We start from the raw sequence: 13,769 nt of genomic DNA on the forward strand, positions 1-13,769 counted from the left end.
GTTTACGAGCGCTATCATTGGGACTCTTAGCAAGTTTTTGCAAGAACTTTATAACTTCAGAGATGTGGCAATCATCAAAATCTAAATCATTACAATTTAAAGCAATGGGATTATCATCCCCAAGGTTGGAAAAAATTTCAGCAGTTTTATCACAAGCAGTTTCAGCAGCTTTAGCAGTTTCAGGTAATTTTGCGCGCTTTGCACTAGGAGTAGAAGCATTGCCAACACCAATTATTTTACCATTGATAGTAGGAGGTGCAACAACGTGTGAATCATTAACATTGCTAGTGGTGGTAATAGTCCAAACTTTAGCTACATTTTTCTCTTTAGCTAGTTTTTCATTTTCTTCTCTATCCCACCTAGCACGCTTGATTCAGCCATTAATCTTATATTCTCATTAATTCTAACTTGGATGGCATTTGCTGTAGTAACAATTTTATTTTCAATATCCCTATTAGGCATCACTTTCGATTTCAAAAGATCAACATCAGAGGCAAGACTATCAACCTTAGAAGCAAGAATATCAATTTTATTGAGCTTTTCCTCAACGATTTGTTAAAGGCAGTTTGTGTACTAATAAATTCTTTAAGCATAGCTTCAAGTCCAGGGGTGTATTCCTATTATTGTTGTAAGAATTCCCATAAGAATTAGCATAACCGTTACCATTATTATAAGGATATGGCCTATAGTTATTACTAGAATTGTTCCGATAAGCATTGTTGTTGAAATTATTATTTTTAATGAAGTTTACATCAACATGTTCTTCTTGGGCAACCAATGAAGCTAATGGAACATTATTAGGATCAACATTAGTCCTACCATTCGCAAGCATAGACATAATAGCATCAACCTTATCATTCAAGGAAGAGGATTCTTCAACGAATTTACCTTCTTACCTTGTGGAGCTCTTTCCAGTGTGCCATTCGGAGTAATTAACCATCATATTATCAAGAAGCTTTGTTGCTTCACCAAGAGTGATGGACATAAAGGTACCTCCAGCAGCTGAATCCAATAAATTCCGCGAAGAAAAATTTAGTCCTGCATAGAAGGTTTGGATGATCATCCAAGTAGTCGACTCCATGGGTTGGGCAATTTTTAACCAGAGATTTCATTCTTTCCCAAGCTTGAGCAACATGTTCATTATCCAATTGTTTAAAATTCATTATGCTACTCCTCAAAGATATAATTTTAGCAGGGGGATAATATCTACCAATAAAAGCATCCTTGCATTTAGTCCATGAATCAATACTATTCTTAGGCAGAGATAGCAACCAATCTTTAGCTCTTCCTCTTAATGAGAAAGGAAACAATTTTAATTTTATAATGTCACCATCTACATCTTTATACTTTTGCATTTCACATAGTTCAACAAAATTATTGAGATGGGCAAGCAGCATCATCGAACTAACACTGCAAAATTGCTCTCGCATAACAAGATTTAGTAAAGCAGGTTTAATTTCAAAGAATTCTGCTGTAGTAGCAGGTGGAGCAATAGGTGTGCCTAGGAAATCGTTATTATTTGTGCTAGTGAAGTCACACAACTTAGTATTTTCAGGGTTGGCCATTTTAGCAGTAGTAAATAAAGCAAACTAGATAAAGTAAATGCAAGTAAACTATTTTTTTTGTGTTTTTGATATAGCAAACAAGACAAGAAATAAAGTAAAGCTAGCAACTAATTTTTTTTTGTGTTTTGATATAATGCAGCAAACAAAGTAGTAAATAAAATAAAGCAAGACAAAAACAAAGTAAAGAGATTGAGAAGTGGAGACTCCCCTTGCAGCGTGTCTTGATCTCCCCGGCAACGGCGCCAGAAAATATGCTGGCGTGTAGTTGACGTGGGAGTTAGAAATCTTTGTGGTGTAGCTTTTCTTCAGCTCCCCGACAACGGCGCCAGAAAATATGCTTGATGGCGTGTATTTCACACGTTCGTTGGGAACCCCAAGAGGAGGGTATGATGCGCACAGCAGCAAGTTTTCCCTCAGAAAGAAACCAAGGTTTATCGAACCAGGAGGAGCCAAGAAGCACGTTGAAGGTTGATGGCGGCGGGATGTAGTGCGGCGCAACACCAGAGATTCCGGCGCCAACGTGGAACCTGCACAACACAACCAAAGTACTTTGCCCCAACGAAACGAGTGAGGTTGTCAATCTCACCGGCTTGCTCGTAACAAAGGATTAACCGTATTGTGTGGAAGATGATTGTTTGCGTAGAAAACAGTAAAAACAAGTATTGCAGCAGATTTGTATTTCAAGTATTAAAGAATGGACCGGGGTCCACAGTTCACTAGAGGTGTCTCTCCCATAAGATAAAAGCATGTTGGGTGAACAAATTACAAGTCGGGCAATTGACAAATAGAGAGGGCATAACAATGCACATACATGTCATGATAAGTATAGTGAGATTTAATTGGGCATTACGACAAAGTACATAGACCGCCATCCAACCGCATCTATGCCTAAAAAGTCCACCTTCGAAGTTATCGTCCGAACCCTCCCAGTATTAAGTTGCAAAGCAACAGACAATTGCATTAAGTATGGTGCGTAATGTAATCAACAACTACATCCTCGGACATAGCGCCAATGTTTTATCCCTAGTGGCAATAGCACAACACAACCTTAGAACTTTATGTCACTGTCCCAGGTGTCAATGCAGGCATGAACCCACTATCGAGCATAAATACTCCCTCTTGGAGTTAGGAGTAAAAACTTGGCCAGAGCCTCTACTAATAACGGAGAGCATGCAATATCATAAACAACACATATGTAATAACTTGATAATTAACATAACATGGTATTCTCTATCCATCGGATCCCGACAAACACAACATAGAGTATTACAGATAGATGATCTTGATCATGTTAGGCAGCTCACAAGATCCAACAATGAAGCACAATGAGGAGAAGACAACCATCTAGCTACCGCTATGGACCCATAGTCCAGGGGTGAACTACTCACTCATCACTCCGGAGGCGACCATGGCGGTGTAGAGTCCTCCGGGAGATGAATCCCCTCTCCGGCAGTGGTGCCGGAGGAGATCTCCGAATCCCCCGAGATGGGATTGGCGGCGGCGGCGTCTCCGGAAGGTTTTCCGTATCGTGGTTTTTTCGCATCGTGGGTTTCGCGACGGAGACTTTAAGTAGGCGGAAGGGCGCAGTCGGAGGGCCGACGAGGGGCCCACACCACAGGGTGGCGCGGCCCCCTCCGGCCGCGCCGCCTTGTGGTCCGGCCACCTCGTGGCTCCACTTCGTATGCTCTTCGGTCTTCCGGAAGGTTCGTGGCAAAATAGGCCCCCGGGTCTTGATTTCGTCCAATTCCGAGAATATTTCGTTACTAGGATTTCTGAAACCAAAAACAGCAGTAAAACAAAGAATCGGCACTTCGGCATCTTGTTAATAGGTTAGTTCCAGAAAATGCACGAATATGACAAAAAGTGTGCATAAAACATGTAGGTATCATCAATAATATGGCATAGAACATAAGAAATTATCGATACGTCGGAGACGTATCAGACATCATCTCCATCATCATCACCATCGTCTCCATCATCATCACCGCCATCTCCACCGCTGCACCTCGTCACCGCTGTAACAATTAGGGTTTGATCTTGATTGTTTGATAGGGGAAACTCTCCCGGTGTTGATTTCTACTTGTTATTGATGCTATTGAGTGAAACTATTGAACCAAGGTTTATGTTCAGATTGTTATTCATCATCATATCACCTCCGATCATGTTCCATATGATGTCTCGTGAGTAGTTCGTTTAGTTCTTGAGGACATGGGTGAAGTCTAAATGTTAGTAGTGAATTATGTTGGTTAGTATTCAATGTTATGATATTTAAGTTGTGGTGTTATTCTTCTAGTGGTGTCATGTGAACGTCGACTACATGACACTTCACCATTTATGGGCCTAGGGGAGTGCATCTTGTATTCCTTTGCTAATTGCGGGGTTGCCGGAGTGACAGAAACCTAAACCCCCGTTAGTATATCGATGCAGGAGGGATAGCAGGATCTCAGAGTTTAAGGTTGTGGTTAGATTTATCTTAATTACTTTCTTGTATTTGCGGATGCTTGCAAGGGGTATAATCACAAGTATGTATTAGTCCTAGGAAGGGTGGTGCATTAGCATAGGTTCACCCACACAACACTTATCAAAACAATGAAGATTAATCAGATAGATGAAGCGAAAGCACTAGACTAAATTCCCGTGTGTCCTCAAGAACGTTTGGTCCTTATAAGTAAACAAACCGGCTTGTCCTTTGTGCTAAAAAGGATTGGGCCACTCGGCTGCAATTATTTCTCTCGCACTTTACTTACTTGTACTTTATTCAACTCGCTATACTAAAACCCCCGAATACTTGTTTGTGAGCATTTAGAGTGAATCCTTCATCGAAACTGCTTGTCACCTTCTGCTCCTCGTTGGGTTCGACACTCTTATTTATCGAAAGTACTACGATACACCCCCTATACTTGTGGGTCATCAGCGCTCCACCTGCTCGTCCTCGTCCTCGTCCGCATCATCGTCCGCGTCCTCCTGGTCGTTCTCCTCTTCTGCCGCGGCGATCTCGCGGTCGAAGTACTCGACGTCCCCGAGGTAGTCAGCACGGCGGTGCGCGTCGAACTCCCACGTTCTGATGGAGATCCAGTTGTAGGAGCTGAGCGCGTACGCCGGATCTTCTTGCAGATCCGGCGGCAAGATGGCTCGGCGGCGCACCTCGTCTCGGCGCTCTTGGCCCTGGCGCGGCACTGGGGGTACCGACACGCCCTGGAGTTGCGGTACCAGCCTCCTCTAGGCAGGTTGCGTCCGGCCATGGCACCGGCCAGTTTTCCTCCGAAAGGCGGCGCGCGAAGTCGGTGCGGACGTACCGCCCGATTCGTGCCTTCTTGCTGGACCGCGAGCAGCTAGCCTCATGTTCTTGGTCTTGCGAAACGGCCAGCATTTCTTCCCCATGGCGTCGGTGGGGTGGATTGTATTGGCTCTAGCAATGGTGTGGTCGGAGAAATGGGCACCGACAGCGTCCCTTTAAGAGGCTCGGAAGCCATATCGCCTTCAATGTCCTACCACTGCGACGCCGCCCAGCTGCGCACGCTCGCGGAAGCCGAGGCGCGCCATTAACGCGGCCCTGGAAAGGGTGCAGCGCGCCGCCCATAAGTAATACCGCGGAAGACGAAGCAGATGTGCCCCTACCAGGCGGGCCCGTGTGAGGGACGGGCGGACAACCGCAACGTCCGCGGAGACGCAAACCTGGCGCATATTTGGGCAACGTTTGCGCCGCCGCGGACGGCCCGGTCACTATGCATCGTTCCGTTGGAGGTGGTACCAGACGCATTTTTCGGGCCGGGCGGACGCAAACGGTCACTCAGCGTCCGTTTGCGTCGCCCCGTTGAAGATGTCCTAACCACCCATGATGTTTCTTCCAATCCCTGCTCCCCACGACGTGTCTGTGTAGTTCGTCCGTAAGAAAGTTCCGTAAGTATAGCATTTCTGTTTTAATAAATAAACGACTGAAATTTAACTAGTGCTTCCTCGCACCCTTTTTCGCATAGTTATGATGGATTGGCCAAGTTTAAAATCATGTTATGCATTCAGTTTAGATGCACAAGTCATTCCGACCTCCCCAGAAAAAAATAAGCCATTTCGTCCTTCTTTCTGCACTTTGTTTGATAGTCCGCAAACCACGGTGCAACCTACTGATGTCCGGGTGATCTTACCTCGCATGCTAGAGTGTTTGAGGATGATAACCTCAAATGCAGGGAATTACCGTAGTACAATTCGATAAGTATTTTAGTGTCGAACCCACGAGGAGTCCACCGGAGGCGATTTCAATAGCGTTTCCCCCCTCTGATCTCTGCTGGCGGCGGCCTGCTGACTCTTTGTTCATGTGTTTTTGATCTCCGCCACAGTAGCATCGAGGAAACCCCGGGGGGTCATGTATATAGGGGTTTTTAGGTCAAAACAAGTCGGTTCGCGAAAGATTAAGGTGAATCGGAAGGACGAGGCGAAAAAGAGCACAAGTGGCGCGCCCTAGGTGCGGACGCGCTACCTGACCTTTTTCCCAACATGTTGACCTCCTGGTGTCCCACTTTGGCTCATTTTTTTCGTGTCGAAATTTCTGAAGCGTGGCCCACGACCTTGCCCTTTTTCGAGTCACGTAGCTCCTGGAAAGTCAAAAATACTAATAGAAGGCGTTTTCTTCAAGAAAGAGTTAGAACCAGATGAGAGGGGGTGTAATATCCCAGATTTAGATGCTACAAAATGAGAGAACACTAGAGTGTGCATTGTATTCATGCATAGAAAATCCTGGGAATTTTTGCGCTTTTAAATAAAACTTGTCACAGTAACTAAAGTTTCACTTGACTTGCTGGAATTAAAGTAGATCATCAAGTTAAGCGCTATAAATTTCACCGTGATCTTTGCTAAAACCTTTTTTTTGGTAGAGATGATTTGATCTATGGGTTAGATCAAATGGGATTAGCTTTACAAGAATAACACTTTAAGTGAGGATCAAATACCAAATCCTATAAAGGATCATAACATGGTATTCCTTACAACAACAAATTCTTTAAGAATTAAACCCTAACTTATTAACACTTAAAAGTTAGCAATCACCTTTGTGTGCAATTTAATTCACTTCTAAATTTATTACCAAATAAGGTAAACCACAGGGTCTAAAGTGCATAAAAGGCACATATTCTTATTTAAATCATAACTTATTAAATATATGGAATATCATAAAACTAAATCTGTTTTCATTATGAATTATAGTTCAAACTATTTGAATAAAACTAACTATGAGTATTTTGAAACTTATATGATCATGCATTGGTGAAATCAAACACTGATGACCCACAAGTATAGGGGATCGCAACAGTCTTCGAAGGAAGTAAAACCCAAATTTATTGATTCGACACAACGGGAGCCAAAAAATATTTACAAGTTTTAACAAGTGAGTTGTCAATTCACCAGCACCTGAAAATAGACTTGCTCGCAACAGTTTATCAGTAGTAACAGTTTTATGGCAGTGGAAGTAGTGAAGTAACAGTAGTAGCGAAATAAAAACAGCAGTAGCGATGATTGCAGTAGACAGCAGGATTAAAATACTATAGGCATAGGGATGGATGAACGGGCGTTGCATTAATGAGAGAGTCCATGTAATAGCAAGACATATGCATTGCAAGTAATAATCATAAAAGCATCCTAGCATAATATATCCATATGAGTGTGTTTCTATTTAGTCGTGTGTACTCGCAATGAGAAACTTGCACGACATCTTTTGTCCTACTAGCCCGTTGCAGCGGGGCCTCTAGGGAAACTACTGGTAATTAAGGTACTCCTTTTAATAGAGTACCGGAGGAAAGCATTAACACTCCGTGAACACACGTGATCCTCACGTCATAGCCATCCCCTCTACTTATCTCAATTCTTGGTCACTTTGGGGCATCGGGTTCCAGACAACAATATGTGTATACAACTTGCAGATATGTTCAAAAACAATAATTATCCTCATGAATCAATAACACATTCAGATCTGAGATCATGGCACTCGGTCCCAAAGTGACAAGTATTACGCATAGCAAGTTGTAACAATGTAAAAAATACAAACAACGGATACTAGGCACTATGCCCATAACAATCTTATAGCTATTACATGACCAATCTCATCCAATCCCTACCATCCCCTATAGCCTACAGCGGGAAATTACTCACACGTGGATGGGGGAATCATGGATGGTTGATGGAGAGGCGTTGGTGATGGCGATGGCGATGATCTCCTCCAAATCCCCGTCCCGGCATGGTGCCAGAACGGGACTTCTGGTCCCCGGATTGGGGTTTCTGGTGGCGGCGGAGTAGCGGAACTCTTTCTGGAAAAACGTTGAACCCCCCTCGATTTTCAGGTCCAGGGGCATCTTATAGTGCGAAGGAGAGGTCGAAGGGGTGGCCGAGGCGGCCATACCACCCCTAGGCGCGGCCAAGCCCTGTCCCGCGCCTAGGGCAGGTGTCGGCCCCTCGTGGCCCCCTCCGTCTCGTCTTCTGGCTTCGGGAGTCTTTAGGTGAAATATTGGGGTTTCTATATTTTTCGGGATTTTTCCCGTAAGTTGGATTTCTGCACAAAAAGAAGACACCAGAGCAATTATGTTGAAAATATCGTTAGTCTGCGTTAGTTGTATTCAAAACACACAAGATAGAGGGCAAACAACAGCAAAAGTATTCGGGAAAGTAGATACGTTTTGGACGTACACTACAAGAAAAGTTGCCATGGCCGACGAAGTTGAAGTCGCGCCGTGGTTGCTAGTGTACCATGGCCGACGATTTTGGGTCTGTCCGTTGTGCATGTCAAAACGTTTTTTTCTCGTTTTTGAGGCCACCTAGCCCGACGAAAACGGCCAAAACATTGCGTATGGTGGCCCGGGACGTGGTGCATCTCGAATTCTCGGGTTCGCCGGCCGAGTCAACGCAAATCCGCACCACCGAGGGATGTAGGGCCCAGATGGCAGCCTCTCTGGCATTGTTTTTATTCTCGATCACGCCATCTCGTTCAACGCTCTCCGATCGAGCCGTTTACGATGAAGGATCATGGGTCCCGCATGTCATCCTCTATGAACCAAAATTCTTTCTATTCTTGGATTTTTTTGACCCCCTGATTTCTGGCTACTTCCTTTTTCTTTTGATCCCTTGCCGCCTTAGAAACGTTGACACCGCTGCTGCTAATTGGGACCCGGATGTCATCCTCTATGAGCAATCAACTTTCTTTTCTTGGAGTTTTTTTTGGCACCTCAAATTTGGTCACTTGCCTTTTTCTTTCGATCCCCTGCCGCCTCTCAAACGGTGATACCGCTGCTGCTAAATGGGACCCGCATGTCATCCTCTATGTACTATAAAACTTTATTTTCTTGGATTTTTTTGGCACCTCATATTTGGTCACTTACCTTTTTCTTTCGATCCCCTGCCGCCTCTCAAACGGTGAGACCGCTGCTGCTAAATGGGACCCGCATGTCATCCTCTATGTACTATAAAACTTTCTTTTCTAGGATTTTTTTGGCACCTCACATTTGGTCACTTGCCTTTTTCTTTCGATCCCGTGCGGCCTCTCAAACGGTGATACCGCTGCTGCAAAATGGGACCCGCATGTCATCCTCTATGTACAATAAAATTTCTTTTCTTGGATTATTTTTGGCTCCTGATATTTGGTCACTTGCCTTTTCTTTCGATCCCGTGCAGCCTCTCAAACGGTGATACCGCCGTCGCTAAATGGGACCCGCATGTCATCCTCTATGTACACTCAAGTTTCTTTTCTTGAATTATTTTTGGCTCCCGATATTTGGTCACTTGCCTTTTTCTTTCGATCTCATGCCACGTTTGAAACGTTGAGGAACCTGCTGGCTCATGGGACCCGCATGTCATCCTCCATGTGCTATAAAAGTTTATTTTCTTGGGTTTTTTTTCACCCTCTCGATTTTTGGCTATTTCCTTTTCCTTTTGATCCCCTGCCGCCTTGGAAACGTTGAGTAAGCTCGCCGACTCATGGGACCCGCATGTCATCCTCTATGTACAATAAAGTTTCTTTTCTTGGATTATCTTTGGCTCCTGATATTTTGCCACTTGCCTTTTTCTTTCGATCTCATGCCGCCTTTGAAACGTTGAGTAAGCTGATGGCTCATGGGTCCCGCATGTCATCCTCTACGAACAATAAAAGTTTCCTTTCTTGGAGTTATTTTTGACCCCTAATTTCTGGCTATTTGCCTTTTTCTTTTGATCTCCTGCCCCCTTTGAAACGATGAGGACGCTGTTGGCAGGTCGGTCCCACATGTCATCCTCTGTGAACAATAAAAGTTTCCTTTGATGGATTTATTTTGAACCCCTAATTAATTTCTGGATATTTCCTTTTTTTTTCCTTTGATCCCCTGCCGCCTTGGAATCGTTGAGGATGCTGCTGCCTCATGGGTCCCGCATGTCATCCTCTCAGAACGGTAAATGTTTCTTTTCTTGGATTTTGTTTACCAAATGATTTTTGACTAATTTTTTCTTTCGATCTCCTGCCGCCTTTAAAACGTTGAGGACGCTGCTGGCTCACGGGTCCCACATGTCAGCCTCTATGAACAATAAACGCTGAGGATGCTTCGCTGCCTCATGGGTCCCGCATGTCATCCTCTTAGAACGAAAATGTTTCTTTTCTTGGATTTTGTACCAACATATTTTTGGTTTATTTTTTCTTTCCATCCTCGCCGCCTTTAAAACGTTGACGACGCTCGCTGGCTCATGGGTCCCCGATGTCGGCCTCCCCGTACAAGAAACATATGATATCTTGATTATTTTGCAGACAATAAACTGTGTATTGCGCTCTGAGCTATATCAAACGGATAATTAAATCTTTATTTTTACATAAAAAAACTTGTATGTTGAATCTCCTTGTTTTTTTGTCTTTGCGAAGCATAGGACTTTCCTATTTTTCTTAGAAAATTACGAACTTTCCTGTTTTGGAGTGGGCTGAAATTGTACGAGTCAAAAGGCCAAGCAGGATAGTTCGAAGGCCCAGATGTCCAGATGCAGCCCAATTGAAATCTTTCTTCTTGGATTTTTTCACCCCCTGATTTCTGGCTACTTCAACGCTCTCCGATCGAGCCGTTTACGATGCAGGATCATGGGTCCCGCATGTCAACCTCTATGAACCAAAATTCTTTCTATTCTTGGATTTTTTTGACCCCCTGATTTCTGGCTACTTCCTTTTTCTTTTGATCCCTTGACGCCTTGGAAACGTTGACACCACTGCTGCTAATTGGGACCCGCATGTCATCCTCTGTGTACAATAAATTTTTTTTCTTGGATTATTTTTGGCTCCTGATATTTGGTCACTTGCCTTTTTCTTTCGATCCCGTGCAGCCTCTCAAACGGTGATACCGCTGCTACTAAATGGGACCCGCATTTTATCCTCTATGTACACTCAAGTTTCTTTTCTTGAATTATTTTTGGCTCCTGATATTTGGTCACTTGCCTTTTTCTTTCGATCTCATGCCACGTTTGAAACGTTGAGGAACCTGCCGGCTCATGGGACCCGCATGTCATCCTCTATGTGCTATAAAAGTTTATTTTCTTGGGTTTTTTTCACCCTCCGATTTTTGGCTATTTCCTTTTCCTTTTGATCCCCTCGCCGCCTTGGAAACGTTGAGTAAGCTGCCGACTCATGGGACCCGCATGTCATCCTCTATGTACAATCAACTTTCTTTTTCTTTTGGTCTCAAGCCGCATTTGAAACGTTGAGACCGCTGCTCGCTAATTGGGACCCGCATGTCATCCTCTATGTACAATAAAGTTTCTTTTCTTGGATTATCTTTGGCTCCTGATATTTTGCCACTTGCCTTTTTCTTTCGATCTCATGCCGCCTTTGAAATGTTGAGTAAGCTGCTGGCTCATGGGTCCCGCATGTCATCCTCTACGAACAATAAAAGTTTCCTTTCTTGGAGTTATTTTTGACCCCTAATTTCTGGCTATTTGCCTTTTTCTTTTGATCTCCTGCCCCCTTTGAAACGATGAGGACGATGTTGGCAGGTCGGTCCCACATGTCATCCTCTGTGAACAATAAAAGTTTCCTTTGATGGATTTATTTTGAACCCCTAATTAATTTCTGGATATTTCCTTTTTTTTCCTTTGATCCCCTGCCGCCTTGGAATTGTTGAGGATGCTGCTGCCTCATGGGTCCCGCATGTCATCCTCTCAGAACGGTAAATGTTTCTTTTATTGGATTTTGTTTACCAAATGATTTTTGGCTTATATTTTATTTCGATCTCCTGCCGCCTTTAAAACGTTGAGGACGCTCGTCGGCTCACGGGTCCCACATGTCAGCCTCTATGAACAATAAACGCTGAGGATGCTGCTGCCTCATGGGTCCCGCATGTCATCCTGTTTGAACGAAATTTTTCTTTTCTTGGATTTTTTACCAACATATTTTTGGTTTATTTTTTTCTTTCCATCCCCTGCCGCCTTTAAAACGTTGACGACGCTGCTGGATCATGGGTCCCCGATGTCAGTCTCCCCGTACAAGAAACATGTGATATCTTGATTATTTTGCAGACAATAAACAGTGTATTGCGCTCTGAGCTATTTCAAACGGATAAATTAAATCTTTATTTTTACATAAACAAACTTATATGTTGAATCTCCTTGTTTTTTTGTTTTTGCGAAGCATAGGACTTTCCTGTTTTTTTAGAAAATTCCGAACTTTCCCGTTTTGGAGTGGGCTGAAATTGTTCTAGTCAAAAGGCCAAGCAGGATAGTTCGAAGGCCCGGATGTCCAGATGCAGCCCAATTGAAATCTTTCTTCTTCGATTTTTTTCACCCCCTGATTTCTGGCTACTTCATTTTTCTTTTGGTCATGTGCTGCCTTGGAAACGTTGAGACCGCTGCTGCAAAATGGGGCCCGCATGTCATCCTCTATGTACAATAAAATTTCTTTTCTTGGATTCTTTTTGGCTCCTGATATTTGGTCACTTGCCTTTTCTTTCGATCCCGTGCAGCCTCTCAAACGGTGATACCGCTGCTGCTAAATGGGACCCGCATGTCATCCTCTATGTACACTCAAGTTTCTTTTCTTGAATTATTTTTGGCTCCTGATATTTGGTCATTTGCCTTTTTCTTTCGATCCCGTGCAGCCTCTCAAACGGTGATACCGCTGCTGCAAAATGGGACCCGCATGTCATCCTCTATGTACAATCAAGTTTCTTTTCTTGAATATTTTTGGCTCCCGATATTTGGTCACTTGCCTTTTTCTTGCGATCTCATGCCACGTTTGAAACGTTGAGGAACCTGGAGGCTCATGGGACCCGCATGTCATCCTCTATGTACTATAAAAATTTCTTTTCTTGGATTATTTTTGGCTCCTGATATTTGGTCACTTGCCTTTTTCTTTCGATCCCCTGCCGCCTCTCAAACGGTGATACCGCTGCTGCAAAATGGGACCCGCATGCCATCCTCTATGTACAATCAAGTTTCTTTTCTTGAATTATTTTTGGATCCTGATATTTGGTCACTTGCCTTTTTCTTTCGATCTCATGCCACATTTGAAACGTTGAGTAAGTTGCGGACTCATGGGACCCGCATGCCATCCTAATTTCTGGAGTTTTTTTACCCCCTAATTTCTGGCTACTCTTTTTCTTTTGATCTCAAGCCGCATTTGAAACGTTGACACCGCTCGCTGCAAAATGGGACCCGCATGTCATCTTTTATGTACAATAAAGTTTCTTTTCTTGGATTATTTTTGGCTCCTGATATTTGGTCTCTTGTCTTTTTCTTTCGATCTCATGCCGCCTTTGAAACACCGAGGAAGCTGCTAGCGCATGGGTCCCGCATGTCATCCTCTATGAACAATAAAAGTTTCCTTTCTTGGAGTTATTTTTGACCGCTAATTTCTGGCTACTTCCTTTTTCTTTTGATCCCCTGCCGCCTTGGAAACGTTGAGTAAGCTCCTGACACAAGGGGCCCGCATGCCATCCTCTATGTACAATCAACTTGCAAGATCTTGGAGCGAAAGAGCTTGTATAAGTGGGACCCATATGACATCCTCTATGTACAATAAAAGTTTCTTTTCTTGGATTATTTTTTGCTCCTGATATTTGGTCACTTTCCTTTTTCTTTCGATCTCATGCCGCCTCTGAAAAGTTGAGTAAGGTGCTGGCTCATGGGACCCGCATGTCATCCTCTATGTACAATAAAGTTTCTTTTCTTAGATTTTTTTTACCCCCTGATTTTTGGTCACTTGCCTTTTTCTTTCGATCATATGCC

This window comes from Lolium rigidum, chromosome 6 (assembly GCF_022539505.1).
Source record: "Lolium rigidum isolate FL_2022 chromosome 6, APGP_CSIRO_Lrig_0.1, whole genome shotgun sequence".
Taxonomy (NCBI): Eukaryota; Viridiplantae; Streptophyta; class Magnoliopsida; order Poales; family Poaceae; genus Lolium; species Lolium rigidum.